Source organism: Bradysia coprophila, unplaced genomic scaffold, assembly GCF_014529535.1.
Source record: "Bradysia coprophila strain Holo2 unplaced genomic scaffold, BU_Bcop_v1 contig_561, whole genome shotgun sequence".
Taxonomy (NCBI): Eukaryota; Metazoa; Arthropoda; class Insecta; order Diptera; family Sciaridae; genus Bradysia; species Bradysia coprophila.
In genome coordinates, this window is record NW_023503807.1 from 1 (window position 1) to 7,527 (window position 7,527).

A 7,527-nucleotide genomic window follows, 5' to 3' on the forward strand; every position below is an offset into this window, starting at 1 on the left:
AAGCAAGTGGTGATGACGATGAATGATGCCGACCCCAGTGAATTGTTTTGTTTTTGTTTTTAGTTTTAGTTTGCCAGCGTTTTAACGGGAGGGATTTTGTAATTGTATTTCCAGTACGGCTTCATGAGTGACCTGAAAAATCGGCCATCGAGTTGTACTGATTGAGTTTTTTGAAGAATCTTTTGTGACCACGTTGACGTGATCTGAAGATTTGACCGTTTTAGTGCGCTTGTTGAAGTTAAGGGAAGAAAGGTTTCCTGTCTGTATGAACGAGTGATCTGAATGTTAACCATTGTACAGCACTGATTGAATTTTAAAGAATTAAATTATTGCTCGACATGAGCGCTCCGATTGACTTCAATTTTTCATTCGCCCTTTGTCCTATCCAACGTTGTTTAACATCTTCAATCGTAGCAGCCACTCGAATGGAATATCACGCAAAACCTTGTTTAGCGTCTTCGATCGTAGCAACCAGCTGGATGAAATATCGCGCAAAGCATCCAGTCATCTAAGGTATAAAAGACCGATCTGTTTGTGCGTGCTAGACCCGTGAGAGAGTTGACCAGTGACGAAGTGCTTGCCAGTTAGTGACAGAGCCCTGAATGTGGAGACTGCAATAAAGATGACGAGTGAGTACCAGTAGTCTTGTTGCCTTTTGTAAAAGGAAGATTTCCTGTGAGTTTTTTCCCACGTAGAGTAAAAAAATTTTTCCTGTGAAAGTTGAATTAGTAGGCAAACGGTACGCCATTGTTACAAGCACCGTACTCCAGAGCAACCCAAATGAGCGCTAATTTTTAGCAAAAATTCTCGAATGTCGCATATCACTAGTTCAAGATGCCTCATTCGCTGTATTGTGAACGGACATAACAGAAGCAACTGAGGATGAATGTTCTCTACCATTCTGTGACCGCTGCTATGTTCCGAAGGTCGAAACAGCGTCTGTTTGGTGGGATTGACCCATTGAAAAGAGATTTTAGACCACCCCCACAGTGGCAAATTTATGGTTCTTCGTCTGCCTCTCCTTTTTGTACTTTAAATAAATTTTGTTTACCGTGTTTTCATTTTAAGCAACCCAATAAAGCGCTAGACAGTCGAAACAACGACGTCACGTAATTATTTTTCTTACAGATCCCGAGTGCGTCTACCAAATCCCGTTTTCTTCCCTCCTCAGGTCGTTTCTTTTCTATCCGTTTTTACTACAGTACGTACTGAATGTTTCAGGCATAGTTTGTTGCGTTAAAGCAACATTAAAACGCCCTTCGGGAAACTTTGTGTTTGCCCCAAGATGAGTCGAAACGCATCTATATTACATTTCGTAAAAGGATGAATTCCCTAGGATCGACCAAAACGCCTTTAACCTTTCATTTCGTAAAAGGAGGATTCTCTAGGATGGCGCAAAACGCATCTATATTACATTTCGTAAAAGGATTGAATTCCCTAAGATCGACCCAAACGCCTTTAGGTTTCAGTTAGCTTTGTGAAAATGACAGTTAAATGCATAATATCAATTGCACTTGACAATGATCTATACAACCTCTGTATCGACATTTGAAATTCTACTGACAGTGATCAAAGCTATCGCTTGGAAATTCAATTTTATGTCGTCAATTGCGGTATACGCGCAACGTTTGAACTTCAAAGGATCTTCAATCAAGATTTTTTCCAATTTTATTTTCTCTGTGGCGGCTATTCCCTAAAAAATGTCGAAAAATACTTATGTTTATGTTGTTTTAAATGAAGTGTAGGGTTTTACTAGATTTTTCGATCAAGGAGAAGTAACAGGCAGACATAGCTTTAGAGAAATTTTAATGACGCTCAGTACGAAATCAACTAGAACAGTTGCGTTCTTGAACATATTAGAAGCATCAACATTTCGGCATATCGTGCCAATCGTCATTCAACTTGATATGTTGATATGCATACTTAACCGAATGTTGAAAGTTCTATATGAACAATCTTCGGTCACTGCCATCTAACGTCATACTCCAAAGTTAATTGTTTTAAATAAATTTGCAAAAGGAGAGATATTTTTCGGTTTCCTGAGCGTTAAGTTTCCATTACACTCAACAAAAAGTACAAAATAGTACTCTATTTGGCAGCTATCAACTAGGACACTTTTTAGAAGTGCGTTGGTACCACTCACGCTTGAAGTGCGTTGGCTGTGGGTTTGCTTTATTGTCGCTTTTAGCTTGTTGGATTTTGTTTCCGTTGTAATTATAATTAACTTGTAGAAGACAAAAGTCACAGCTTCAATGTCTAATCAATCAAATAAGTTTCAAAACTTCCCAATTATCTAACTAAAAATTTTAAAGTTAAAGATAGACCGAATTGAATAAGCTATCCCGCCGACAAATTTCAGATCGCAAGACGCGATTTTGGAAAAGCTGGCAAGCCATTTAAAGTTAGTTTTAGTAAAATAATTGGGGAAGCTTCAACCTTTCTTTCATTTATTTGACACTAAAAATGGTACTTTTGGTCTTTTTGTCCTAATTAATTCTCAAATTACCAACGTAATAGTCACTTTGCGAAGGAGCCAAAAAAAGAAATGATCAAAGCTATCGCTTGGAAATTCAATTTCATGTCGTCAAGCGTGTGCGGTGTACGCCCAGCTCTTCGGAGATGGAGTCTTGTGAGCTGAAATTGGTATGGTCAGATAGCTTATTGAATTCTACGTTTAATAAGCCAAAACTTGTAGAAGAAGAAAAACCCATCTTCAGTGTCAAAACAACGAATAAGTTTAAAGCGTCCAATTTTTGCTTCAAACTTCTTTCATTGATTCCACACTGAAGATTGGATTTTGAACCTCTACAAGTTTTGCTTATTTAATGCAGAATACAATAAGCTGTCTATCCTATCAATTTCAGATCGCAACACTCGATCTACGAGGACCAGCCAACAATTTAAAGGAAAATCGTGAAGCTTCAAATTTATTTCATTGATTTCAAACTGAAGATGGGTCCTTTTGTCCTTTTATATTCCTATATAATTGTAGAGTTTCGTTAGACGCTTTCGAATGACCTATCACACGATAATTAATTCGTAAAATTAAGAACGTAATAGTCAAAAAACGACGGAGCAAAAAAACAGGCCCCAACCCCACCCTCAAAAGCTTGCCAAAAAGCAAGTTTTTTTTTCCTGTCGCCGCCATATTGTCGGCCAAGTTCTAATTTCGAGAAAAATAAAAAAAATAAAAAAATTGAACGTGACGCCGGGCTGAAATGTTTTCATAACATGAAATAATTAATTTTCGAATCGACTAATTCGAATCAACAAATTACCACTTTATTACATTTTGTTTAGCCCGAATCATTCGAGTCGAAAATTAATTATTATTTTTTTCTCTTTTCGCAAAGACTTCATTTTCCACGATGACAATCAACATTGTTGTCATAAAGTGCGATCACTGTGATTATAGGTGGGTAGTGGTGCCAGTTGTTTGCAAAATTTTAAATTTATTCGTGGCAAAATGTAAATTAATGGAACGATCCCACAAGATTCTTCTCTTTTACAAAATGTAATGTAATCGCTGATGTAACGCTCTCATAGGATTTTTTTCCTTTTATAAAGTGCAACGCTAAATGTGGGGCGATCTAATATGATTTTTTTACTTCGAGCAAAACGCCTTCACGTTTCATTTCGTAAAAGGATGAATTCCCTAGGATCGACCAAAACGCCTTTACGTTTCTCTTCGCAAAAGGAGGAATTCCCTAGGATGGCGCAAAACGCCTCTATGTTACATTTCGTAAAAGGATGAATTCCCTAGGATCGACCAAACGCCTTTACGTCTCTCTTCGTAAAAGGAGGAATTCTCTAGGATGGCGCAAAACGCATCTATATTACATTTCGTAAAAGGATGAATTCCCTAGGATCGACAAAACGCCTTTACCTTTCATTTCGTAAAAGGAGGAATTCTCTAGGATGGCGCAAAACGCATCTATATTACATTTCGTAAAAGGATGAATTCCTAAGATCGACCAAACGCCTTTAGGTTTCAGTTAGCTTTGTGAAAATGACAGTTAAATGCATAATATCAATTGCACTTGACAATGATCTATACAACCTCTGTATCGACATTTGAAATTCTACTGACAGTGATCAAAGCTATCGCTTGGAAAATTCAATTTTATGTCGTCAATTGCGGTATACGCGCAACGTTTGAACTTCAAAGGATCTTCAATCAAGATTTTTTCCAATTTTATTTTCTCTGTGGCGGCTATTCCCTAAAAAATGTCGAAAAATACTTATGTTTATGTTGTTTTAAATGAAGTGTAGGGTTTTACTAGATTTTTCGATCAAGGAGAAGTAACAGGCAGACATAGCTTTAGAGAAATTTTAATGACGCTCAGTACGAAATCAACTAGAACAGTTGCGTTCTTGAACATATTAGAAGCATCAACATTTCGGCATATCGTGCCAATCGTCATTCAACTTGATATGTTGATATGCATACTTAACCGAATGTTGAAAGTTCTATATGAACAATCTTCGGTCACTGCCATCTAACGTCATACTCCAAAGTTAATTGTTTTAAATAAATTTGCAAAAGGAGAGATATTTTTCGGTTTCCTGAGCGTTAAGTTTCCATTACACTCAACAAAAAGTACAAATAGTACTCCTATTTGGCAGCTATCAACTTGGACACTTTTTAAGGAAGTGCGTTGGTACCACTCACGCTTGAAGTGCGTTGGCTGTGGGTTTGCTTTATTGTCGCTTTTAGCTTGTTGGATTTTGTTTCCGTTGTAATTATAATTAACTTGTAGAAGACAAAAGTCACAGCTTCAATGTCTAATCAATCAAATAAGTTTCAAACTTTCCAATTATCTAACTAAAATTTTAAGTTAAAGATAGCCGAATTGAATAAGCTATCCCAGCCGACAAATTTCAGATCGCAAGACGCGATTTTGGAAAAGCTGCAGCCATTTAAAGTTAGTTTTAGTAAAATAATTGGGAAGCTTCAACCTTCTTTCATTTATTTGGACACTAAAAATGGTACTTTTGTCTTTTTGTCCTAATTAATTCTCAAAATTACCAACGTAATAGTCACTTTGCGAAGGAGCCAAAAAAGAAATGATCAAAGCTATCGCTTGGAAATTCAATTTCATGTCGTCAAGCGTGTGCGGTGTACGCCCAGCTCTTCGGAGATGGAGTCTTGTGAGCTGAAATTGGTATGGTCAGATAGCTTATTGAATTCTACGTTTAATAAGCCAAACTTGTAGAGAAGAAAAACCCATATTCAGTGTCAAAACAACGAAATAAGTTTAAAGCGTCCCAATTTTTGCTTCAAACTTCTTTCATTGATTCCACACTGAAGATTGGATTTTGAACCTCTACAAGTTTTGCTTATTTAATGCAGAATACAATAAGCTGTCTATCCTATCAATTTCAGATCGCAACACTCGATCTACGAGGACCAGCAACAATTTAAAGGAAAATCGTGAAGCTTCAAATTTATTTCATTGATTTCAAACTGAAGATGGGTCCTTTGTCCTTTTATATTCCTATATAATTGTAGGAGTTTCGTTAGACGCTTCGAATGGACCTATCACACGATAATTAATTCGTAAAATTAAGAACGTAATAGTCAAAAAACGACGGAGCCAAAAAAACAGGCCCCAACCCACCCTCAAAAAAGCTTGCCAAAAAGCAAGTTTTTTTTCCTGTCGCCGGCCATATTGTCGGCCAAGTTCTAAATTTCGAGAAAAATAAAAAAATAAAAAAATTGAACGTGACGCGGGCTGAAATGTTTTCATAACATGAAATAATTAATTTTCGAATCGACTAATTCGAATCAACAATTACACTTTATTACATTTTGTTTAGCCCGGAATCATTCGAGTCGAAAATTAATTATTATTTTTTTTCTCTTTTCGCAAAGACTTCATTTTCCACGATGACAATCAACATTGTTGTCATAAAGTGCGATCACTGTGATTATAGGTGGGTAGTGGTGCCAGTTGTTTGCAAAATTTTAAATTTATTCGTGCAAAATGTAAATTAATGGAACGATCCCACAAGATTCTTCTCTTTACAAAATGTAATGTAATCGCTGATGTAACGCTCTCATAGGATTTTTTCCTTTTATAAAGTGCAACGCTAAATGTGGGGCGATCTAATATGATTTTTTTACTTCGAGCAAAACGCCTTCACGTTTCATTTCGTAAAAGGATGAATTCCTAGGATCGACCAAACGCCTTTACGTTTTTCTTCGCAAAAGGAGGAATTCCCTAGGATGGCGCAAATCGTAAAAGGAGGAATTCTCTAGGATGGCGCAAAACGCATTATATTACATTTCGTAAAAGGATGAATTCCCTAGGATCGACAAAACGCCTTTACCTTTCATTTCGTAAAAGGAGGAATTCTCTAGGATGGCGCAAAACGCATCTATATTACATTTTTACATTTCTATATTACAAAAAATTCTCTTCAAATTCCATGAAATTTTAACTGTATGTATGAAATGCTAATCAAACCATATATCCAAAATTTCATGCGATTCTGAGACAAAAATTTTTTAATTTTACTTTTTTGGCCATACATTATGACCAAAAAATGGCATTATTACAAAAAACTCTCTCCAAATTCCATGAAATTTTAACTGTATGTATGAAATGCTAATCAAACCATATATCCAAAATTTCATACGATTCTGAAACAAAAAATTTTTAATTTTACTTTTTTGGCCATACATTATGACCAAAAAATGGCATTATTACAAAAAACTCTCTCCAAATTCCATGAAATTTTAACTGTATGTATGAAATGCTAATCAAACCATATATCCAAAATTTCATACGATTCTGAGACAAAAAATTTTTAATTTTACTTTTTTGGCCATACATTATGACCAAAAAATGGCATTATTAAAAAAATTCTCTCCAAATTCCATGAAAGTTTAACTGTATGTATGAAATGCTAATCAAACCATATATCCAAAATTTCATGCGATTCTGAGACAAAAAATTTTTAATTTTACTTTTTTGGCCATACATTATGACCAAAAAATGGCATTATTACAAAAAATTCTCTTCAAATTCCATGAAATTTTAACTGTATGTATGAAATGCTAATCAAACCATATATCCAAAATTTCATGCGATTCTGAGACAAAAAATTTTTAATTTTACTTTTTTGGCCATACATTATGACCAAAAAATGGCATTATTAAAAAAAATTCTCTCCAAATTCCATGAAATTTTAACTGTATGTATGAAATGCTAATCAAACCATATATCCAAAATTTCATGCGATTCTGAGACAAAAAATTTTTAATTTTACTTTTTTGGCCATACATTATGACCAAAAAATGGCATTATTAAAAAAAATTCTCTCCAAATTCCATGAAATTTTAACAGTATGTATGAAATGCTAATCAAACCATATATTCAAAATTTCATGCGATTCTGAGACAAAAAATTTTTAATTTTACTTTTTTGGCCATACATTATGACCAAAAAATGGCATTATTAAAAAGAAATCTCTCCAAATTCCATGAAATTTTAACAGTATGTATGAAATGCTAATCAAACC